The sequence below is a fragment of the Amblyomma americanum genome, chromosome 9 (assembly GCF_052857255.1).
Source record: "Amblyomma americanum isolate KBUSLIRL-KWMA chromosome 9, ASM5285725v1, whole genome shotgun sequence".
NCBI classification, from domain to species: domain Eukaryota; kingdom Metazoa; phylum Arthropoda; class Arachnida; order Ixodida; family Ixodidae; genus Amblyomma; species Amblyomma americanum.
Genome location: NC_135505.1, coordinates 85,603,310 through 85,628,970, shown reverse-complemented (window position 1 = coordinate 85,628,970; position 25,661 = coordinate 85,603,310). Strand labels below are relative to the sequence as shown.

Here is a 25,661-nt window from a genome sequence, read left to right as displayed (position 1 = left end):
TCTTTGTTCCAATCACCACTTCGTGTCCCTAGCTTTTGTTATGGCAAAGCCTGAATTCGATATTACACCCGGTTTAGAACCCGACCACCTCGGCCGCGTTTCGATGGAGGCGGAACGCAAAGGCGCCCGTGTGCATGCAGTGCAACGTCAGTGCACGTTAAGATCCCGAGGTGGCAGTCCACTACGGCGCCGCTCTCTTCCATTGTTCTCTGAGTCCCTCCTTTATCCCTTCCCTTAAAGCATGGTTCAGGTTTCCATCGATATGCGAGACAGATACTGCGCCATTTCCTTTTCCCCCAAACCAATTTTAATTTTCTCACCTCTTCTAGCACTGCCAGCCTTGTGCCCCTGTTCACTTGTGGTGTCGAATCAGTTTATCGTTTTTAGAAACGAAAAATTTCATACATTATAACTCATCTAGATTACATATATAGGTTACACTTATCTGGCTTCGTTTTATGTGCGTTAGAATTTTTTTAGTATTACCTTGTTAACCCATATATTAGTTTTTCTCTGATAATGTGATTTTTAACGTAAAGCGTGTCCTTTTTTTTATTGACGAGGTGAAATTTATCATGTGTCCGTGCGGTTGAGAGCTTCGTACATTATATCGTAGTTTTCTTGCTGTTAGCATGAACCGTTCAAGTAGTACTAACAGCATACAAATATACATGGAGAACGAAGGCGTAAAATGCTGAGAAAAAGTAAAATTGTTGAAATTAGGTTATCAGTCCCTGAGACGAATACGGAAATGGAAGTTTATTTCTGAAATCTTGCACTCTAGCTGGAACGAGAGGACCGCGTATCATCTGATACGCGTTCTTACGGCCGCGATATAACTGCGTCTTAGCCGTCGTGGAAGCGAGAATTTAACTTTCACGCAAATTATGCAAGTTTACTCGATGCAGGTTCCTTGTTATGGGTTTGCAGTAGCCTTTACAAGGCAGTGAAAACACATGAATAAGTGCTACGCGTCGGCGCTAAACCGTTAATGTTTCCCATTGCCACAGGGCTTTATAGCAGACCACCTGCTGCAGCCGTATGATGTAATGCCACCTGCTTGCAAAAACGCGTCTCGAGGCAATGCCGCAAGGAACGACCGGTGTCGATGCCCTCGAGCGATAGAGCACGATGACGCGTTTGACGAGCTTTGTCGGCGCTAATTCAGTCTCGGCAAAGAAACCACTCGTCAATAGCGCCAGAAATGGCTGCCGCGGTGGCCGAGTGGTTATGGCGCTCGGCTGCTGACCCGAAAGACGCGGGCTCGATCCCGCCCGCGGAGGTTGAATTTCGATGGAGGCGAAATTCTAGACACCCGTGTATTGTGCGATGTCAGTGCACGTTAAAGAACCCCAGGTGATCGAAATTTCCGGAGCCCTTCACTACGGCGTCTCTCATAGCTCGAGTCGCTTTGGGACGTTAAACCCCCATAAACCAAACCAAACCCATAGCGCCAGAAATAGGAGCAGCGTATTCCTTGTGATTCAACCGGACTGGATGCAGGGGCACCAGGCTGGCTGCAGTGGTGGCACCGCAACTGGATCGGCTGTCTCTGTGATAAGCCCCTCGATATCGTATCTGCTCATGCTTTCATCACACTGACGTCGCGGCCAAAAGAAATGGATCATTATAGAACACGGCCCCAGAATTATATGCGCTAAAGAAGACACATAACGATCACCGCGGCTGAAAAGCGGGATAAATGAAGATCAAGCCTACATAAATTTATATGGAGACATTCGGTTTGTACAGATTGCAATCGTGATTTAAATTGGTTGGTTGGTTGGTTGGTTGGTTTAAGGGGTTTAACGTCCCAAAGCGACTCAGGCTATGAGAGACGCCGTAGTGAAGGGCTCCGGAAATTTCGACCACCTGGAGTTCTTTAACGCGCACTGACATCGCACAGTACACGGGCCTCTAGAATTTCGCCTCCGTCGAAATTCAACCGCCACGGCCGGGATCGAACCCGCGTCTTTCGGGCCAGCAGCCGAGCGCCATAACCACTTAGCCTCCGCGGCGGCTTCTGGCAGAAACCAAGCGTTAAAAATTGGAAGGGACCTTTAAGATCCAGCCTAGAGGGTATGACGCAATAGGTTTGCTGGGTTAATGGTCACAAATGCGGAATCTGTAATTCCCGACTTTTCTTTCGTTGGTCCCTGGGAGTCCTTATACTTGTCCTGGCGCAGAGGTGCAGCGGTTAAGAGATGGCAGGTGACGCCATCGCCGTCGCCTGTGCGGCCTCGGTTGCTCCTGCCGAGCAACATCTCGCGACCAATCACTAATTGAACTGCCGCCTGTCACGGTGGTCAATGCGCTCAGAATCTGGTGAGCAGGTTGTGATGACGCGACAAAGTCACATGACCTAGGCTGACCAACGTGATTGTTTCTCCAGAAATGTTTCGCTCAACGCCGGCACCAGCGCCGGGTTTTCTGCACAACGGGAGCCGTAACGCTACCACGTCGAAAACTTCACCGCTAGAGCGGCCGAAGCTCGGGTTAGAATACTTTAAATTCTGGTATATTTCGGAGGGCCAAATATTAATCTTAAAGAATGCAGTCGACTGAGATCGCGAGAAAACGCCGCGCTAATCGTCAATAAATAAAAATACTGCGTTTATTTAGCATTTCCGGTGAGGCGTGTTGTCACGAAGAGCTGGCTCCATCGGTGCAAGCAATAGACCGCAATAGTGAAGAAACAGCGGTAATAGCGAGTGAACAAAATACCAGGCTTATATGGGATTTCATTCACACATGTTGCAAGGATGTCAGAAAATAAAGATCCCGCAAAGAACTCGTTAGATATGGGCATCGCTAATGTTGACGAAGTAAAGATTTCCTCTGTAAGACTTGCTTTAAATGACTAAAGTGATAACCGGACGAACCTACGCCGTAAGCGAGGCAGCCGAAAAGCCTGGCCTCCAGTAGCGACTGCACAAAAGACGAGAGGCGTTCATTTGTGAATTTCCTTTTTCCTTTCCTTTCTTTTGCTTCTTTTTGCCCTTGGTAAGACCCGCCACGATGGCTCAGTGGTTAGAGTGTTAGGCTACTGATCCGGAGTTCCCGGGTTCGAACCCGACCGCGGCGGCTGTGTTTTTATGGATGCAAAACGCTAATGCGCCCGTGTGCTGTGCAATGTCAGGGCACGTTAAATATCTCCAGGTGGTCGAAATTATTCCGGAGCCCACCACTACAGCACCTCTTTCTTCCTCTCTTCTTTCATTCCCTCCTTTTTCCTTTCCCTTGCGGCGCGGTGCAGGTGTCCAACGATATATGGGACAGATGCTGCGCCATTTCCTTTCCTCCAATACCAATTAATATCATTATTATTATTACTGCCATTGGTAAAGGTTTTGCTTCGTTAAGGTACACAGAGAGAGGCATTGTTTTCATCGGCCATCGTGTCACAGGCGTCCGGTGGCTGTGATAAAGGGCGAAAGTAAGGAAAGCAAAAAATTAGTGGTTGCTCGCAAAATTGTTGCCGGAAGTCAATTTATTTTACCCCACAGATGTGTTCTTTTGGGGCATTAAAACTATCCTGCAGCGAACGTCGCAGGCACAGTGCAAATGGTGAGAAATAATGATGACAAGTTTACAGTTTTTCCGCTGGGAACTGCACGAAGAGTGGAAAATCCAGTTTTCCGCGAAATGTTTGTCAGTGCCAGTAAGAAATTTCCGCGTATTTTGAAAATCGCGCTTGTATTTTTGATACCCACTTTCGCACTAGTGAAGTCACAAGCAGCCGCGTGTTAATACAGGTGCACGCGGATTCGCCTTGCTTGGACAGAAGAAGTACCAAGAAGCCGTGGCAGACTGTGCTTGGCTCTTCGGCCTGCCTTTCACAAGCCCTGTCCTCATTCTATGGGTGAGTTGGAAATGTCATTACTCCACGACAAGCGTTTTCGAGGAGCAGTGACGGCGCAAGGTGGTCCACGGGGCCAAATACCGGCTGGAACGACCGCCTGGTGCGCCGTTCGGTGGATGCGATCCATTCGCGGGCTTATAACTGTATGAGATGACATGGCGCCGGAGTCGCAATATGCACCAGCTGAATAATCCGGCCATTTTGGTGCCCAACGAAAGTACCACCCATTTATGCATTTAAAATAAGGGATCCAAACATCGCAGTAGGGAGCCCCACGTAAAAATTGGAATCCGTGCACACAGGATGGTTGAGAAATTACTTAGAATGTAGCACTTCAAGTCATGCATATAACAGGGTAGCTAAACTCCAGGTAGCGGTGACCTCAATGGCCCCACCAAGGGCCTCAATGGCTGGTAGACCCATGAGAAGAGTAACCGCAGAATCCACAACATACAGCGCCTTTCGTGTGGCTTGCTGGTTCCTGATCACATCCGGCTCAAAAGTCCTCTTCAAGCGGAGGCGTTGATATCCTGCCCCCGTTAATACTGCTCCTGACGGCTGTGAGCGCGAAGGTATTCCAGGGACACTTGGAGGAAGAACAGAGGCTTCCGCTCCGGAATCGACCTTAAACAAATCTTGTACTCCGTCTATCGTTGGTTGCACAAATCAAAACTTTGATCCACTACCCATTCCTGCAAATTAAGTTTCTTTCTGTGACTGCAGGGCTGAAATGCCTACCTCTTGGTTGTGTGTGTGTGTGTGTGGGGGGGGGGGGGGGGGGGGGGGGGGTTCACGCCAACCACAGCGATACCTTATCGTATTTTAGGTGCCATGTTTTACGCTACGGTAGATATAGGGGTGTGCAAACGCGACCCCTTCACTAGTTGCCTAATCAGCCGGAATACGCTGACCTGTCGTTGAAGAGACCGTCCCGTGAATTGACCTTGAAGGCAATGCAGCTTCGCAAGACTGCGGCAAAGCATGTATCGGAGAGTAAAGAGGTCTAGGTATATTCAGTGTTTTGTATCTCTCTGCGTCCACTTTTTAGAGATAAAACTTGATTCTTGCTTTCTTTGCTTTCTCGCCCTCAGTTACAGAAACACATTTACAGTGTAGAAACGAAGAGTAACGCGACTGTTTAAAAGCATTCGATTGACTTTGCTTGCCGTTGGTGCCGCGTGCAATGAGAATGTTAGATAGGCGAAACCGTAACGGTTACATAACGCCACAGAAAGTCGAACGGTGACTCTGCTGTACAATGAAAGAGGACGCCGTCCTTTCTTTTAGTTTAGAGCACGCAAATATTATCTGTAACGGTTGTTCTGCTTGACATGAGTTACTGCACAAGTTAATTTTTCTTATTTCTGGATAAAACCTCCCATCCGCGGTATGTAAGCAAAGGCGAGATATTTGTTGTGTGACGTCGTAACATTAACTCGTGGATAAACGTCGCCAGTAGGAGAACACTCGCGCGCCTTTGAACCATAATTAGCAAACTGATTAAATCGTTTATGCTCTTTTTCTCCTGCGCACTAAATTTTCCACCCACAGTGAGTGCATTGGACAGAAATCGAATTTAACTTCCTCGCTGACAAAATTCCTGTTCGTCCATTTGAGGTTTCCGAAAAAAATCATCAAACGTACGAAGCAGCAGATCATTTTCTTAGCCAGCAGCGACTGAAGCGTATTTCTAATTACTCATCCACTCTTTTTCTAGCATTGCCAGTACGAAGTTGATTAATTTTTTTAATGCAATCAGCGCAACTACGTATATACTATACAATTTCTATTATGACATTTCTTCATATGCTGGCAGTCTGGGCGTCAGTTATTGCACTTTACAACTTTGAGATGCCAGAAAATTACAAACAGTCCCAGCGCCGCAATATCGACCTATTTTCGCAAGACGAAAACATAGAATTCGATTAGTTACAAGAGGCACAAATATATAACAAATTAGGAGATGTTAGCGCTGTAATCTTCACGGTTCATGTACCCCGCTAAATTTTGTCCTAGCGGTTACTTGCTGCCATTGCTTTCGTTTTCGGAGCTCCGTTAAACGTTACAGTTGAAGTCCATGTTGAGTAAGAGGCTCCGAAACAGTTTTCGCCTAAAACATTGTGCATGGGCTCTGGTTATTTTTGACTACTTCTGTAATAGTGAACAGTGATGGAAGCGAGCTTTGTGAATACTAATGCAGCTCATGTTTATGCTTTGTTCTGGCATCTCCACAAGCCTTTTGTTCAAACCCGAGATGTTTCGCTTCACACTTTCACTGCAAAATATTTCAAAGAGAATTCTTTTGCGGCAGTGAACATGTATGAATGAACGCTCTCTCACTCTCTTCCAGAGCAACAGCTCCACTCTCCCGCCGATTCCCGCCCTGAAAGCGAGACGAGAAGTAAGCTTGTGCATGCGTTCGTGACTCTCCTTGAAGGCTTTGTTTTGGTGCGAACCTTGCCATTCATTGGCACTCTGTTAGGCGGCCGGGCGCTGTGCTCCTACGCAGGTGTTTTAGAGCAGAGCTCTTCGGTGCCCGTTCCTGCGTTCCCCGTCGTAGTCGGCACTCTTTAAGCCTTGTCTACGTGACCAGCTGTCCATGTAGCGAAGCGAAACACCGCCTATAAGGTGGCTGCCAGGTGGCAGGCGAGAGGAAACAGGTAGTAGCAGAGCGAGACGTCACGTGCCACGGCGAGAGTGAAGGAATGGACAATTGGAAGGTGGCTACCACAGGAAGCTCCTGGAGGGCGGCTTGCGGAGCGACGCGCCACCTGTCAGTGGTGGCAAGTGGCGTGTGAAGAACTACGCTCAAATTTCGCATTACCCGCTAATGTATTTGTCCGTAAATTTGTTTGCAGGCTTTCCAGGCATGTTTGAGCTGTTCGTGCTTAGCAGGCATGTTTCAGGCATCTCGCTAGAAAGAATGAAACATAACCTGATTATCGTCAACAGATTTGTCACTGGTCGTCACACATTCATCAAAATTTATGCTTTCATATTTAATTGAGAAACGCGGTGTCTACGTCGGCATGCTGCTTTTAAATCGAAGATGTAATGGGGAGTTCAGTTATGAGGAAATTTATGCTGAAAAATTTTCCTGGTCGTCCGGATGCAGTTATGCCTCGCGCCTTCCTATTTTTGTGCACAACTTTTTTTCTACATCAGCATAAATTTCTATCTCGAGGAGACGCTCTGCGCTAACCGATGTGATTCCCGCAACGCTAACTTATGAAGGCAAGCACACCCAAGAGGTTCTTGATTTTTCACCCTGATCCCACTTGTGTGGTTTCGAGAGCTGAGAAGGGACCACTATAAGCGCTGAGAATTTCCTCGCCACCAATTTCAACCTAGACCATATCCCTCTTCACGAATACGATATGCGAGGAAAAAGAAAAGTGAACGTCTTTCCCATCTTGTCATGTTTTAACGAACGGCAGTGGAATAGAGCACAAGAACTGAATTGTGTAGGCACAGTCAAAATACCTTGCTTATAACTGAAACGTGTAACGTTTGTCTGTGCGTTACCCTGCAAAACTCTTTAGTGCTTCATTTGAGGCGTTCAACTACCACCTCCCTTTGTGTGCCTCAGAAAAGTTTTTTGCTTTACCGGCTCGCGTGTTTGGGCGCATAAGCTTAAACCAAAAATTTCCTGTGTCATCCCGCTACACCAAGGACAGACAGTAGGTAATGGGTACCGACGTTCACCTGGGCCTATCTGGATTTGTTGATAATTATATATGGAGGAAGTTGGGTGCAGGAAAAAGACTGTATTTCGCCACGAAACCCTTATTCCTTAAGACGTTGGAGCAACAGTATACTCGTTTCCATGTGCACTGGGGGATGTCATTCGCGCTTGCTGAATGATTATGAAAATGGCTCATTCGTTATTTTTTTTGGAGACTTGCTCTGCCAAAGGGGAAACATTCAAATGTGAAGGCTTTAGCCTTTAAGTATGATTTCTTCATGACATCGGCGTGTCTTGTTGATTATGTGGTGCTTACTAGAACACACTGAGCTAGAGTCGCATCAATGCACGAGTATCTTCACTCAAGATACTTGTAGCTTCTTGGCCGTAGGCCTTCGCCCGGGGTACGCTTATTAAATTAATAAAGCTGGGAGCTTGGACTATGGCCCCAAAAATGCTCAAAGGTATTCTTTGCGCTCGTGAAGTGTTTTTGGGTTTATGGTTTTGCTTCGTGACATACTCATTCGATGAATATTACAAGCAAGCTGGATTTGTATAACGATATGGAAAGACAATGTCCAGAATGATACCTGCGAGGCTGTGAAAGTTAGAGATACGGAACGAAATATTCAAATGGAGAGGCTGCATTGGTAGTGTAAAGTGATGAAGAGAGATGATCAATACAATGAAGAGAAGGTGAAAAATAAATGTTTTGAGAAGATGCTCAATGGAAAATCCAGGAAATGGTGTCAAGGCGATCTAAGGGTGGGGCTCTACAGGAAATAGATTAATGATAGGGTGGAGTGATGACGGTCCATCTAAAACGAGAACATCATAAATAATAACACGAAACGGTACAGAATAAACCGCAGGTTCCTAATAGAAGGTAATAACAATCTTCATTAGGAACCACAATCTTCATTAGGAACCGGATGCGAGCAAGAGGCAGCCGACACGTCTGGCATTTCGAGGAATCGCCGTCATTGACCGGTTGGTAAGTGGCTGTATAGTGGCATGCCATGAAGTGACCTGTGGGCTACGACCCGTCCATTTGATTGAACTGCTATTAGGCGCGAAAATACTGAGCACTGCTGTGCCCTTTTCTCGCTATTTTATTAATTAACACTGAAGTTCTCCTAATTAGCCTGGCGTATCGGACTGATCTAAGATATATTTAGCTGTGTTTTTTTTTTTAGCCCTACAGGCTTATGCTAAGACTAACCAATATGAAATATTTGATAGAAGAGCATACGTGCGCATTTTTTCATGGTCTTATCCTGGAAAGCGGGAATTTTTCTAAGTAAGCGGACAGCATAAACAAAAACTTTCTTACAATACCATTTTTTTTCTCAGACGCGGAAGTACGCCAGTAAGTACTACCTTTTCTATTGACCCTCAAGATAACTTTTTTCTTGTACTTCTCTTCCCGCAGCAGTCATAGACCAAAACACCCGCATGACTTGGCGGCCTTTGGCTTTGGCTGAGAAATGTCACGGAATATTTTTACTTTAACACGCAAGCATTTTTTCAGCTGAATTTTTCTGGCAGGGCTAGCAGTGGCGAGACGACAGCACAGAACCGCTTCATAGTTGCCGGAGAGCAGTCGAGTACAAATGTTACTGTGAAGTCTGCAAAGAAGCTCACATGGTTTAAATGTGCCATTGTCGACGCGTGTCAAAGCCAAAATCTTTAGCGGGTAGGTTTCGGGCAGTAAACCTTTACATTGGGTGCCCCAGTGCATTGTGAATAACGTGGCCTGAGACTGGGCGCACTGCCGAATGTTGCACAATCGGGGTCAACAGGCACGAAAGTTGGCGCCGAATATTTCATGTTAGAAAATAGCACTAAGAAATTCGAGCGCTTCAAAACTCTTGCTAACTATATTGAATCATAAAAGCAGTGAAAAACTTGCACACTTGCAGCACCTGAACTGACTTCTGAGAAAATACATGAAGTGGGAATTCACAGAGCAAACCACATTGTGGAGTATAGCTGAAAGCGTCCGTGTGAAAAAGCAAAAATTCGGTTATTTGTTGAAATCAAATCTGGAAACAATTGAAAGGAAAAACATTTTTCGCTTCTATTCAAGCGAAGAACTTGAATTTTTTTTTTACTGTTTCAGCCGAAAATGTTGAACTTTTTATTGACATTTCGGAAGCAACTTGAAGCGACCATGTCCAAGTGTGATTTGCAGTGTCAAGCTCTATAAGCGATTCCGAATGAAATGAGCTAAAACAATGACATCACCCTCTTCATTAATTCATTCAGCTGGCGGACGGTTCTGGTTACTGTCCGCATTCTTTATCTCTCAGAAGAATATTTTGCATAATTGGTGTGTTTTTAGTAGACATGAGCGCATTCCGATACATTACAACTTGAAACTGTCGAACAGTTGCTAAAAATTGATAGCTTACAACAGTGCTATGGTGTTCGATCTGGAAATTGAAGCCGTACTGTTTAAGAAACATTTCAGGTCTACAGCCGTATATTAGCGAAATGCACATCCTGTAATGTTGCGCATTCAATTTTCAAACATTCCCAGTATTCAGTGTGAACGCTCAGACTTCTCGACGTTCCGGCTCATGAAGTGCAATCTGCATGCAGAAGTTGTTGGCGGAAACATTGCCTAGTACGGTTTTATGAAAGCTAATTCTAAAGATTTGCAACGCATGTGCGCCTAGCATTCATGCAACGCATGTGCGATAAGCATTCTATCTGAAATCTGGGCCCTATTTTGTAACGATCCGTTCAATTCTGCCAATAATTTGGTTGTCTGCCTTTCGCCGCTGCTCGCAGTGAGGCAACGCGTGCATGAAGACCTTACGCTGGTCGTGGGAGGGAGACGTCTATGGTGCCAACCGTTTGCAATACCACATCCGGCGCCCTTATCTCGTTGCCGAACTGGTTTTTAAGCCGACGAATGAGGAATCGTATCGAAACTTTGCACGCACCTCACGAGATTTTTTGGCGCTGATTAATCCTCGGGGCAGAAACTTTACCTCGAAGATAATTTACTAGAGAAGAGACAAAAAAAAACAAATACAAGCCTACAGTTGGGTATGAAGCCACGGAATTCATATGTCGCGGACATTGCTCTGCCAACTGAGCTATGGCGGTGGTTGCCGAGGCTTCTGTTTTTCGAGGGTATTCGTGTTGCATGTAACCTGATCTTGAGAGTTTTGTTCAGTGCCACCCAGTATAGAAAGGTGGACACGCGCCGCCATGGCTCAGTAGGTAGAGCCCCTTATGCGGCATACGGAACTCGGGGGTTTGAATCTCATTGGTGGCATGTAATTATCATGCAGTTGCATTGAACTCTCACTGGAGCAAAAACCGGGCTCATTCTGGCGTTGTCCGAAAGACACTGATCGGCTGGCGCGCAGTGATTTGATCAGTGACGTGTCCAGAGTGGGTAAATACCAATAATTGCAATGTGGTCACGTCATCACATGAGAAATGACGTCACAAGACCACGTGTGTTTCCCTGAACGCCAACCGGGGCGGGTGGTGTACGATAAGAGCACAGAAAGAGTGACTTGGGTCTCATAGGCCTTTTAGTTACTCGTGGAAAACGCATCAGCAGTTTCGAATGCAATCGCATTCCTACCCCATAAAGCGAGCAGAAGTCCTGATGTTTATTTTCTTCTACTTTCTAATCAGTTATCTTTAAGGTAAAAAACAATTACGCTCATAATTATCTTTCGACTAACAACACAAAAAACACATTCCTCTGTGGTTTCTTGGTTTCCATGACCATTTGCATTTGCTCATTCGCTGACCATTCTCAGAAGGCCTGCGCTGCCGATGACGGCCTCAAATGAAGTCTTTAAGCAGGTTTCAGCAACGGTATGGTGAGATTGATCACAGGCTAGTTGGGTTTGGGAAATAAATATTTTAGGACAATAGGAAAATTTCTGTCCGAAACTGTTCTTCGTGCCTGCTGTTCAGCTAACGCCGCCCGGATTCTAGTTGATAACCTCTGGTGCCATTTTAGGTCATTTCTTGCTCCTTGAACCATTTCGACACCAATGAGCGCAAGGCTATCCTAAGTGACGCCGTCAGAATAACTCGGAACGAACATTAGTAGGCAGCTCTGGGAAGTCTAGTCTAACAGTTTTGTCCGCAAAGACGAAGTTTGATCCAGCCGAGGAGCTGTTACGGTGCAGACCTGCATCCTTTCGATTGAAACAAAGATTCATTTATAGTTGTTGCTTGAAAAGTGCGCGTAACTTTTTTAAACGAGTTTCATATTCACTGCGATAAACATGCTGTTAAACCTGGTTAATGCTTTACATCTTGACTTGTTTTTCAATAATGTCGACGATAGGCGGCAAGGGTGGACCGTATTAGGAATCATGAGCGTAGTTGTCGTTATGTTCTTTTTAACCATTATGTTCTACATTGCTCGAGGTGAGTATCTCTGCTTCATGTGACTCAATTAAGCTTGTGACAAATGGAATCATAAAACTTAACAATCCAAGGGACGAGATAACTTAATCCACTTTACTCATTTTACTCACCTCACTTACTCACTTCCCTCACTACTCGTTTTGCAACATCCCAAATCACTTCGCGTTCTCTTTCCTTCTCATTGATACTAAACTTGTTTCATTCGCTCTGCGTGAAGAATAAACAAAAGCTGCTATTTAATGGCTATAAGGGTAGCGGATATTGGAGCCGCATTGCATTGCGACTATCATGAAGGCGCACGCCAGCGTTCGAATCTTTCTGTGAGAGCGCATCCATGAGGAACCGTGAAATGGCCTCTTCAGGCAACACTCACAGACCACTTTGAAGCCAGCTGTCACGCTCTAGAAGCCTCCGCGTAGAGTTGGTTACTGATCCACGCCGAGAAGCAATAAGTGCCAAGGTTCAATTTCAGATTGCAGTTGGTTTTAACACTGCTTAGGTTGAAGAAACCGAGCATTCTGGGCGAAAGCACAATTGCTCCTTTACGCTTTTATCCTTTTATATCTAATTCCCTAATACGAAAAGTTTCCTTAACAGAACTGTCCTGGCAGTACGGCAGTGACGCAGTGTTGCGGGTCGCAAAGAGAGAGTGATGTTTGAAGAGGCCTGTGATTTTAGACCTGTTTTCTTGTCGCTTTTTCTAGCTTTTGATTTTCGAGCACATCGGAATCTGTAACCTTGTTCGGCCCTGAGGAAATGTCGAAGGTACTTTTTACTCTTCCCGAGCCCTTTTTACTCTCCCCTTTTACTTGACTGCTTTCTGTGAAAGCCATGCCCAGATTCTCCTACAAAAGTCCTGAAAATTGAAAAATTTTAAGATAATGTTATGGAAATATTGAAGGTGATGATAAATTCTTTTCATATGCAGGAAAATCTTTCTTTTAAAGTGTTTCCATAGATCCCATCGAACACTAAAGACTGCACAAAAAAAATTGGCGGTGGTTTAAATAAGTAAGTTCTTTATTTCAAGCACGTGTACATAGTTGAGGGGGAGGGCAAAAGGCATATTAAGCCTGCCGAGGCCCGTCCCCCGTGGTGCACCCGGCACAGCAACACAGCGCAACATGTAACATATACGCGTAACATCTAACCTATAATTTAACAGAAACGAATTACAATGGCAAGATTAATACAGACACGTCAGAAAAAAATGAAACAAAATAAGTAGTCATTTACATCATTTATTAGGAACATTTTCACGAGTGTAAGTTTATGACGGTTCTACTAAAAGCATTTCTGTTAATTTTTTCCTAAATAAGCGCTCATTTCTGTATTAACGGATGAGATCTTTTATATGTTAGAATTTAGAAGAACTGTTATCTGGTATATCGTAGTTTGAGAGCCATAATTTGTTCTTATGCTGGGCGGCCTGGTACAATAATCTCAGCTGATATTCTTGGTGTTGGTCAGTGTGCATGATGTGTGAAAGTGTACCTCTGTAAAACAAGTGGTGGTTAGCTCTGGTTAAACCTGGAGTGACGCAATATATACAGCTGGCCGGGTGGAACTTGCTCAGCTGAATTGAAAAGTCATCAGTCTTTCGCCGCCCCGTTTCGCTTGGCGTTCCTTTATCTTCGTCCCAATTGACACGGCGCATGCGCACTGCTGTTGCAGCTAGGTTTCGCCGGCGCGCCGCGCCGCCGGCAGCCGCAGCTGTTACGCACACGTGGCTGGTCACGTGACCAACCACGTGACGAACCACGTGATCAGCCAGGGCGCCGCGCTACCGCGAGCTGCTCCGCACCATGTGACCAGCCACGTGACAGCGTGGCGGCGCAGCCACAGGGTAGCGGCGCTGCCACGTTGAAGGCTCTAAATGCTTCCGTAATGTAGCTATCGCTGCAAAATCATTAGGGAACGCATTTGACGATAGCAGAAACGTTAATAGAAAAATATACAACACTGCCGTCGGGTGATGAGGACATAGCAATTGTTATAGTGAAATCTTCCATTATATAAAATACTGCGCTCATTAACTGTTTTCTGCTCAAAAATGCTTTTGTCTAGAATTGCTAGGTAAAGTTATGAAGCTTTTACGTGCGTATGCGTGAGCGTTCTCTGCATTTGTTTCTTCTAACATCATCAGCTGGAGTGGCCTAGTTAGCGAGAGAGTCCACTCTGCAATTAAGATGCACTTTTTTGCCTTCGCTGCTACTACAAACTGGCTTGTGGCTTCAAAAACAGTCCTAGTTTAGACCAAAAATCGATGTTGTACTGAAAATAATGGTTATTTCTCTCTTCTTTTCAGAATTCCTGAAACTGAAGGCTGCGGCTACACGTGGTGAGGATTTAAAATCCATTTTCACTATGCTGAAATGTTTATGATCGCTGCGATTGGTGCCAGATGCACCAATGGCCGTTTTCAGCAGCGCGTAGCAGCACAAGGACAGGGCACAAAAAAGACGCAGCACTAATTAGCCCGACAGCTCGTACTGATCCGGTAGCTTTCAAGTACCCAGTCATTATATTGGTCCTCCTGAGTAGCTTTGATTTAGATTTTTGGTTCTAATGATACCTTTATATTTCCATTTAACTGAAAACTTCGTCCTCACGACTATTAATGCAAAGAGTACCTACTTTGTCGTTGTCCAAAATTCAAGGACACACACGACGCCTTTAACTGTTATCAACGATTTCTACTTTGGTAGCACATTGTTCTTCAGCAATTAGTCCTGCGAAGCCAGCTTCAATATATATTCCAGATGTTTATAATGAAATCTGGCCATTTCTTCTAAATAATAAAAAGGCGTGTTCCGTGGAAACAAGATGGCTCTTTTCTAATTGCGTATAAAATTTTATTTAAAGTACTTCGCATGAACTTTCATGTTGCCTGTATTTTATTGATTTTATTTCTTTGTTAATAACACTTGAAAGTTGAACGCAAAATATTTCTACATTATAAGACCTTTCCAAACGATGAAGCCGAAATGAGAATTGCAGTCGAGAACGCGGTGGCAAAGTGCCTTCGAAAAAGGGGTTCCAACATTTGGCTTTCAAGGATTTTCAGACCCCACGGACAACTACCTTGGAGTCATCGCGCCTACGGCTAGTCCGCATGCTGTTCATAGTTAGATTCCTGAGGACATATTTCGTTTCAGTAGCACTGAAGATCTGTCCCCAGCATCAAGTGCGCTGTGTTGCTCAACTCGGTACTTGAGGCATTTGTCGGCAGGAATGATGAGTTCGCTAAGAAAATTCAGTCCAACTGCAAAGGATTACACAGCATTTCGGCGCTTAGGGGAGAGAGTAAAAAACCACCACCATTCTTTCTGGAAGATAACAACTGGCACTCATATAGTCATTACTTGATTAAATATTTATCAAAATGGGCTAAGAATTAGGAAGTAAGATCGGAGGTGTTATACTTTTGCGTGCGCAAAATTTCGGCGATTTTTGCTCTTAATCAAAACCTTACAAGAATTTTGTTCGACTTGCACATCTGCTTTTATACATAAATATTAGCGACGTCAGGTCGGAATGCAGCTTATTCTTCTCGTGCGTGAATATTCGACAAGTCAAATTAACTGCCTGCAGGAGTTTCCAAGAGAACAATCATGGGCAGTATTTATTTGACGATGCATACAGAAGACATTACGGAAAACGCACACTCGATTCCGGTAACAGCATCCTTACTTAGGAACAGCGTATAACATCCTTCTTAGAGCGTACCCTGGATGTTGAAAGCGACGGATAAAATCCGCCAACAAGGCCTCCCAATAAGAAATCTCTCAAGGTAGTTTCCCCTGATGGCTTGCAAGTGTGAGCATGAGAGTTTATCGAGATCGTTTACCGATATACGATCTTCTCGCAGACGTTATTTTTCTCCGCTTGTAGATATTTTTAGGCTGCGGAACACATACAACGCTACTCTATTATAAAAGAAAATGCGTAGCAGACTGAAGTGAGAGCTCGCCTGGCGGTGTTTTGGAATGAAAAACCAGCAGTTTCTCAGCACCGCTGCCACTATTTTGATACTTTCAGTGGCGGCGCTATTTGTGCTGCTTGTGGAGCTTGGTCTGCCACAGACACGGTCTACCGACCCGGTCGGCCGATCATCGGTGTCGTTGTGTCTGCATCGGCGTCGTGTCGGGCTAGTGTGACAGGCCCCTTAGGATTAGGCTGCAAGTGCCATTATTTTTTTCTCTGTCAGCAGTGCAAAAACACTGCAGTGTGCAATTTTGAATAACTGGCTAAAAATATTAAGTATGTAATCTTAACTGTTTGAAAATTGGATTATCCCGGTTATAATTACGGTCGGTTGATAGCAGCCTGTACTGTGGCCTGACCCCATCGAGAATTCGCAATAAGAATCGCGTCGTTGTTTTGAAATCCTGAGGATAGCCTAACATTTAGAGGGGGCAGCCTTCTGTTATTTTGGCAAATCGTCGACCGTTGTGAAAACATCGCGATCGAACGAGAAGGAGTTCGCGACCGCGATGTGACGCGTTTTTCAGTCTCTTGGATTTAAATGGACCACATGTCGTTTCCCACACATATCAAAGCCGGCCACGATTGTACCTTCGACGAAAATCCTGCGGCAAAAAAAAAGCGTTGACGGAACGGATGTTTCGAGTACGCCGCAATTAATACGGGCTATTCCTACTGCAGGATATCTATCTGCGTGTTTTTTCTACAAGCATGCATGCCTGTACCGCCGCACGCGATTAGACGAGAGGCACTGCCGGGCGCACCATACGGAATGCTGGTACCATCCGCCTCGCTCGCAAGCGCCAAAGTGATCGTACAACAACAACATTCCGCCTCACGTCCGCCTGGCGGCCGAAAACTGGCGGACCGCTCGCGAAGCGGACCTGGAGGAAGCCGCTCCGAAACGATCGTACAACGGCCCTAAGTGGATTGAGGCGCGGATTCCCCCGACCGGAACGACCACGGCGGCGGCGGTGACTCACACTAGCGCCGACAGCGGCGGCACCAAGTAGCCGAGGCTGCCTTCGGGTCGCCGATCGGAGGATGCTGTTGGTAGGTAACGCTGAAGATGTTAATCGACCTCGATAGAGGTCCCGTGTTTCGGACAACAGGCGGTGGGTTAAGTACCAGTACGTTCATTCCCCTGCTGGGAATCGGCGTGCCATTCTTTTTCCGCGGAGGCCACGACCGGACCGCAGTGATGACGTCGGCACTACAGTGTTCGAGAATTCCCTTTTCCACTGACCGGGCCGTGAGAGAGTAAAAGCACCGCCCCGTGGCGTGGGCGGTACCACCAGTGTGTACTGGTCATCGTTCTCCGAACTTTATTCTCCATTCAGAGATCAGGGGAATACGAAGGGTATTTAACGGGCTGCTGATTTGTTACCGAGAGACTCCCGTCCGCTGAGAGCTCCATATACCTGAGAGCCATTCTCAGTTGATCTTACTTGTACATTATGTAAAGAGTCGTGTAACGTTTTTCAGTGTCGATCTCGTAACCCCGTCTATAATCTTCATCGTCCCTTCTCCGGCCCGTTAACGCTACCTGAATCGCAACAACTGGTTGCGAGCGGGTGAATGAATGGAAGCTGCGTCACAACTGTGGAAACATTGCCAATAGGCGCTCCCGCCCACTCCCTTTTTTTAGCCCTAGCTCGATACCATAGCGCGGAAAAAATCTCGGCGGCTCCTGAGGAACAGACACTGACCGAAGATGTTCCCGCCACCATGGACGGCCGCATGGGGGCACTCTTTCTCGGGCGCCGACAGCCTGCATCCAACAGATCCGAAATGTGTAGACAGTACGACAATCTGGCTATAAACACGGCACGGGATGGTATTCGATTAGCATGGCATAAGTTGAAAGCGAAAGGCACGAAACCTCTCTCCCAGATCATACAGGGAAAAAATTGCAGCGAGCCTTCTTACCACACGTTTACCAAGCATACTAGTGATATAATTACCACAAAGAAAAAAAGAAAAGAAAAATGGCGCCCGCAGATAAACCAGTAGCAGTTCAGCTTCGAGCATTTGACTTCTGCTAAGGAGTGGGTTAATTTAATACTGCGGTTTTGGTGTCTTGAGCAGTTCACTTTGCTGTGGTGTAGTATCTGAGTAATGAACTAAAGTGTCTTGAGGAACACAACACGTTACAAATTTCGCGTTAAAAAATCTGCACACGACTGCTCTTATTCGAATTAAAACGTTATTGGTTTGCAGGACTAGCTAGCTGAAAAGACCGTGGGGTGTCGCGCTGCGTCATGGCTACTGCCTGGCATGTTTTCACCTACATTCTGGCTAATTGGCCGTACTCTATGCGAAGGGGGGCCACTTGATTTATGTCGCTTAGTAGGCATCCATAGAGTCAAGAGGCACAGACCAATCAGAATGCTTGTAGCTGTGCGCGCACAAGAGGCCCACCCGCAGTGGCGCCTTCTGCGTGTTGAATGCTGTAGCGCTTCTGTTGCGATATAATAACGCGGAGGGACAGAATATATTTTCATACTAACTTGTAATTGCGTTCTAGAAAGATTTCAACAAGTAAAGTGGCATCTATTTCACCTTTCCTAAGAGGCAGGTTAGGTTGTAGTTGCAATAAAAAGTTTAATGACGCACTATTTTTAGTATTATATACGCGATTCAGCACGGAGCTTGGGTGACGTTGGCTAGTGCACAGAAAATATTGTATGGGAAGAAAAAAGTTTAGTGCGGAAACTGTTTTTGTTTGCAGTGTGGCTTTTACTAACGCATGTACACTGTTTCAACTCCAGCGAACAGATGCATCAGCGCATGATGGGATCAGCAGGCACTAAATCCGCATTGGCGCAGAAAGCGGCGACCGGATCCGTGAAAGGCAGCTCTCCGAAGACGATGAAGACGAGGAACTGCAGCTTCATCGCCTTCGAAAAATGACTCGCTTGGGAGAGACAGTAGAAAGGGGAACGAAGCTCTTCTTGTACCAGCGAAAGCCAGAGGTCAAAAATAAACCACGAAAAGCGCCGCGTATAGGAACAGTGCCCTAATAAACCGAGAAAAAAAAAAAAAGAACAGCAGGACTTCGCGGTCCAATGTCGTCATGAATTGGGAAATAGTGCGCAGTGAAAGGAAGCACACGCGACAGGAAGCCAAAGTCGAGACTGCTCGCTGAGACGGCAGCCCATTCATCGAGGCAACCATGAGAGATGGCGCGTAAGTATGTGATGTCCGCTTGCGGGCTGTGGGCCACGTGGGCGTTCTTTGACTGAAAAGTTACTGCGGGGAATCCCACCATCCTGCGCTCGTTTAAAGAATGATTTCTGTGGCAAGGGAGCAATGCTGCTCTGTTTGTACGCATGGGGTGGAAATGCTCGGAGGTCAGAGGTATAGTGCATCAGAATACAGCTTGGACGTGCTACCTAGAAGGCTTGTTAGCAAATATTGAATAGTTAGCTTTCTAACCACTATAATTATGCTTCTTATTTATTGAGAAGAAGCCGCCGCGGTGGTTGAGTGGTTACGGCGCTCGGCTGCTGGCCCGAAAGACGCGGGTTCGATCCCGGCCGCGGCGGTCGAATTTCGATGGAGGCGATATTCTAGAGGCCCATGTACTGTGCGATGTCTGTGCACGTTAAAGAACCCCAGGTGGTCGAAATTTCCTGAGTCCTTCACTACGGCGTCTCTCATAGCCTGAGCCGCATTGGGACGTTAATCCCCCATTGATAAGGCTGTAGGCCCTCGTAACTAATACCAATATTAGTTTTTATAATTTCGCAAACGCGGATACCCTGGGCACTGTAGACCAACAATTTTTCTCTACATCGCACAAAAACGCATGCGGTTTCGAGAAGCTTGCAGGGAAAGCAACATCTCCAGTCCACGCATCTCGTCCAAATAGGAAAAATTTCATGCGCCAGTGTCGAGGGTAAGGGCATTTTTGGAAGTTTAAAATATGACAAGGACTTTAGTTGTGCTGCGCTACACATTTCTCAATAACTAAGGAGATTAACAGTAAAAGTTGAAACTTTAATTATTTAATGAGCTAACCAGCCGCTAGTTGGCGCCTATAAGCTGTATTCTGATGTACTACAGCGCTGAAAATACTAAGCCGAGAAAAAGCGCTAACTTAAAAAGCCGATTTTTAAATAATGCGAAAACGTTTAGGTGAAAGACCCTGTATAATAAAAGCGCAAAAGTGGCTGCTGTACTTTTGAAACCGCTGTGCTGATTTTGACATTAAAAAAATTATCTCTATACGAAAAAAAGAAACTGGAGGAAACAGTTCAGCACCGCTTTAAGAATATGACGCGATAGCTTCAATGGCTTAATGCCTATTAGTGCAGAATTGATCCTTCTCTGCACTGCATTCATAGATCGATTGGGGGGCGGGAGTTGAGTTGAGGTGTTGAATGCTACAGGTGGGGTTAGCCTTGCTTTATCTGCCGGCAATTGCTCCACCGTAGCGTCCCTTCTATATTAACAATGGCCTAAAGCCTGTCACATCTACCCCGCTATGCGCACAGCCTCTTGTAATAGCACACATTCTCTCCCACAGTCACCGTCTATGCACAAAATCAATCCACACAGTCCACATCACAGTCCACTCCAGAAGTCACCATCTATGCACATATTCAGTCACAGTAGAACATAGGCCATTGCAGTGCCACAATCCATACACACATTCACTCACAGTATAACGTAGTCCACTCCGGAAGACACCATCTACGCACACATTCAATCACAGTAGGCCACAGTCTGTTCCTGCTGTCACCATTTAGAAACAAGATCCGTGTCCTGCAGAAATGTTAAAAGAAGGCTGCCTCATTCGCAGCCGCGTGGGGAACTCCAATGGCTCTTCTTAGGCCCTTTCTGTGGAAAATTTCGAGACGTTCAAGTTGTGATGCCGAGGGGGAAATTAAAGGTAATTGATACATTATGCGACTGACCACCAGCGCTTCATGAAGTTTGACCATTTAAGTAGGATGGTTTCCCCATTTCTCACGTGCAATTCTACGGATCACATTGAGATGCAAAGATATAGATGAAACAATCACGTCTACAGCTTTTCGCCCCTGTAGACGGGAGTCAATAATGACGCCCAGGAAACACGTGTGATTGAATTGACGGATGCAAGAGTGACCGAGGTCTATCTTCAACCGCGCTTGACGTCTTCCTACACCTGGAAACGGAACAAAGCCGGATTTTTCTACTGACAGCGACAATCCCACACCTTCAAAGTAAGCTTGTGCCGAAGGTAGAGCCTGTTGAGCTATCAGAGCTAACCGCTTGTGTTGGTAGCCAGTAATCCAAATACAGATGTCGTCAGCATATATTGACATACGCATTTGCCTGCAACTTTTTTTTAACGAATGGGGAAGGCCACCCATTACGACGTTAAAGAGCGGGGGGGGGGGGGGGGAACACTTCCTTGCGGCACGCCTCGTGATAGAACCCTTTCGGTGCTTAACGTACTCCCTAACCGTACACGAACCGCGCGATCACTTATAAACTTGTAAATGAATCTTAACATATGGCCCTGTATGCCCATGCCTTGCAAACTGTATAGAATTGAGCTCTGAAGCATGTTGTAAGCTTTCGCAACGTCAAGAAACATGGCTAAGGTGGAAAGGCCGAAAGCTCTCTGGTATTCAGTATGACTCATCAATTCTAAGACGCTATCTTGGGCACTTCTCCACCAACTTAGCTACACAGGATGTCAATGACACAGGGCGATACGAGGCAAGGTATGTCATGTCTTTGCCAGGCCTCAGTACAGGAACTACATGTGCCACCTTCCATGACGGAGGAACATCGCCAGTCTACCAAACTCGATTGATGAAGTTGAGGAGATCCTTCCTGAGTTGCAAGGGCACATTATTTAGCATTTGATTGGTGATGCCGTCGGGACCTGGTGAACACCGGTGCCGCAGGCCACTGAGCGCAGTCTGGAGCTCACGAAGCGTGAACGGGACGTCCATGATAGACCTGGAGGAAGCAGGTGGTATATATATATATATATATATATATATATATATATATATATATATATATATATATATATATATATATATATATATATATATATATATTCCAGAATCAGCACGTACGAGTGCGCCTGCAAATTCCTCTGCCAAGCACGCAATAGGTTTTTTCTTCCGTATTGCAAGAGCTTCAAAAGGCTTCGAAGGGCAAGATTCTCCATCAAGGCTGCCAATAACTTGTCATATTCTCGTCATCGGTGAGAACACAGTCAAACTAGCGCAGAATGAGGCCCATTGCGACCTGTACAGCTTGTTCGTGTGCCGTCTAATAGCAGAATTCAGCCTACTGAAGGTCGTCTTCAGTTCCCTGTCGACCTTCTTCCGCACGAGTTGGTGCTCCGCCCTTCTCGCTGCGCAAAGTTTCCTGAGTTTTAATTCCGGGGCCGGAAAATGATCAGGTAACTTGACCGCCGTAGTTGCTGCTAGTTTACTAGAAATCATTTTGTCAACAACGTCACCAGAAACACTTTCTAGGTGCTCTCTGTACTTGTCCCAGTTGACCACATTGCGAATTTTAGGACCATGCATACGAAAGTCGGCAGCAAACACAAAAATCGCATATTGATCACTTCCCATGCGGTCAGGCGCTGTTGACCACCTCACGCGGACGTCAGTTGAATGCAGTGTCAGGTCTATAGCTGTCGCTGAAGCTGGAGGCCGGAAGAAAGTGGGGCTTCCGTCATTGGCAACACACAGGCCCAAACTGTCAATAACGTCTACGAGTTTGCGTTCACGGGAATCCGTGTTCCTGTCACCCCAGACAGCATGATGGACGTTGAAATCACCGCAGATGATTCTAGGAGCTGGGCAGCGGTCGGAGAGCTGCTGTAGAAACAAATCCAATGCTACCTTCTTCCGCGGGGACGCGAGCACGGATGAAATAGAAAGGGTTCGAGAGCTGAGCTGTATTCTCAAAGCCTCTACCTCAATGTCATCCGTGCAAAGATCGGCAAAGCTTAGAGAAACATGTGGAATTTTCCTTCTTATGTAAAGCGCAGCACTTCCTGCAGGAAATGACTTTATGCTGCAGTTTTTATGGGCGACATATCCAGTCAAACATCTCCGGCTTGGCAGGCCAGCTTCTGATTGAGCCAATATTGGAACACAAGTCTCTTTCAAGAGTAGTTTTAGTTCAGCTAACCGACTTAAAATCCCAGCGCAGTTCCACTGCAATATAAACGGCACTTTTCGGTGCATATGAGATCCACGAGGTTTAACCCCATCTATATTAGATCGGAAGGAAGTTCGCTCCAAAGGTGGTAATTAGGGACTCAAAAGAAAGCACCAGCTGTAGGAAGTTCTTCAGGTTACCAGGCGCCATCGCTGGAACATGTGAACGCAGGGCCCCAAACAAAGCATGAAGAAGGTCAGACATACCTTGATTTTTAAGCTCCTTATTTTGCGCAACGCACTAACTTACAACATCGGCAAAAGATGCCGACGGGGACACACTCTTGGCCGTAGTAGCTGGTTTTTTTGTCACTTGTGCATATGAGGGTCCCCCTTGCCGTGGAGTCTGGCTGTGATCCGGCCGCTCAGGAACATGGACACTTTTTGCTCGAGGTCGAACAACCGATTCGCACGCAATGGACCTTGGCGTCTTGCTGGACTCAGGTCTCTTAGGGACATTGTTGGGTAACGCAACAACATCAGACTCCAACACTGGGAGCTCGTCTAATCCTGGGACCGGCGTCTCAGTCGGTTGGGTTTTGGGACCAGCAATAAAGGATATTCAACGGTGCAGTGCGCTCACACGGAAGGGGCAGCCTCCGAAACTCGCTGGATGATCACCACCGCAATTGGCGCAAGCAGAATCGCCCTTGCAGGTTTTAAAGTCGCGGTCGCCTCCGCACCGCTTACAGCGTCGATTCTTTGTGCAAACTTTGGCCACGTGCCCAAACCGTTGGCATCTAAAACACCGTGGAGGAGCTTCAGTGAAGTCGGCAACTTCGTGTTTTGTGAATCCCAGACCAATTTTTTCCGGGGCGCTCTGAGTTGGGCGCGAATGTCAACACGATAGAGTTGGTAGGTTTCGCAGCCCATTCTTTTCCTGGAGACTCCACACGACGCAAAAGTCGTTTCACGTGCAGAACACCTTGTGGTTTCAGATAATCAAGTAGGTCACGTTCTGAATACCACTTTGGTGCACCCTTAATAACACAGGTGTTCTTCATGCAGGAATAGGGCAACCGCACGTTAAGTTTGATTTCAAAAATCTGAGAGCTCTGCAGGAGCTTGTCCACTTGCTCTTCCGTCGAGACATCCAGCTGAGGAGCCCCGTTTATGGTGAGCCGACTACGAATCAGAGCTACGAATCCCGACCGTTCGTTGCTTGCGATGACTCACCAACTTGAAGCCCTCGTTGTCCACGTCAGCCATATCGGCCACTGACTCGTCACCGTTCACAATCGTTGACTCATCCCCACTGAACGGTGAAGTCTCGCTGGACGGGTGGTCGTCTCCATGTTCTGGTCGCTCCACAGCCTGGGAAGCCATGGCCGCCTCTTCCGAGCCAGCCTCCTTAGATTGGCGTGGTCCCTTTAGGCTTGCCGGCGCCGGAGCAGCCGTACTCGTCCTATACGGACAGTACCGCCTTGAAGATGCTGCCGTCCTCAAATATTCAAATAGAACTAAGTAATGTAGACAAAATTAGGTAAACAAACAGAGCTCAGGCGACAGTAGATCGAACAACGTCTTCATCTTCCTCTTCTCCCAACTTGTATCCAACTCCTTTAGGCCACCATAACTTTTCTAAGCTCCTGCACATTTGTGAAAAAGTATTCTCATTAAATCAAGATTCCGGCTAAAACCATTTTTGGGGGGCTAGAATTTTTATGTCAAATATAAGCTCTATAAAATTGTTATCGTCAGTTCTTACACAGCGAAGACGCACTGAGTAAAATTTATGGCCATGGAGCAACAGTATAGCGTGCGGCACTTTTTCGGTAACGGTAGCGATGACGCGTCACATTTTTTTGTAGGCAACGTAGGTAAGCAACGCGTTGTTTTTTTAGAGTAACGAATAACGTATTTAGTTACTTTTTTTGATAACGCTTACAACACTGCATATATCTCGATATATTCTACCTCAACTGTTTGGTTGCACGGGATACGCACTCATGGGATACCACTCGGGTTTCACAAGACACCAGTACCAATAGCCCACTCGCAAATGTGAGGATCATTTTCGAAAAGCAGTTTGTAGTAAGGTCGAAAATCTCTTCTCTCCACCACGCGACAAAAGAAATTGACTGAATAGCTAGCGGCTGTTCTTGTGCTTTCCAAATACATAGTCGGGGCCGCTGCATCCCCTACAATTGCTTCCCGATTTCGCCGACCACTTTTTCGTTCTGCTCGTATTCATGACCGCTTTTAGGCAATATACTGCCAGTGCCACGTTATATTAATATTTATCACCACTGACTTCGGACTAGGAGTAGCAGCTATTGTTAGTCGGAAATTATAAATATATGAAGGTAATATAGGTGGAGGCACCTTGAACCATGCCGTTCACCGTTTTATGTAGTTACCAAGAGTATTTTTGTATTTGGTTCAACTGGATGATTACGCTCTCTGGGAAAATTAACTGTTGAGCTTTTGCATTTCCGGCGCATATTCTTGCGCGGATTTGTAAAGCGTCCCTGAAAAAATTCATTCACGACTTTATTTTGATGTCTTCTATACATGACATTTTTCCCGG

General features: G+C 46.0%; 1 long non-coding RNA gene across 1 annotated transcript; it reads left to right on the top strand.

Annotated features, from left to right (window-relative positions):
* The first annotated feature begins 3,786 nt into the window (after positions 1-3,786).
* On the top strand, positions 3,787-19,013 carry LOC144105395 (uncharacterized). The gene is made up of 6 exons (XR_013308783.1): positions 3,787-3,862; positions 6,213-6,263; positions 8,454-8,541; positions 8,901-8,916; positions 14,266-14,298; positions 18,716-19,013. It is a non-coding gene; the product is annotated as an uncharacterized LOC144105395 (long non-coding RNA).
* The last annotated feature ends 6,648 nt before the right edge of the window (positions 19,014-25,661 follow it).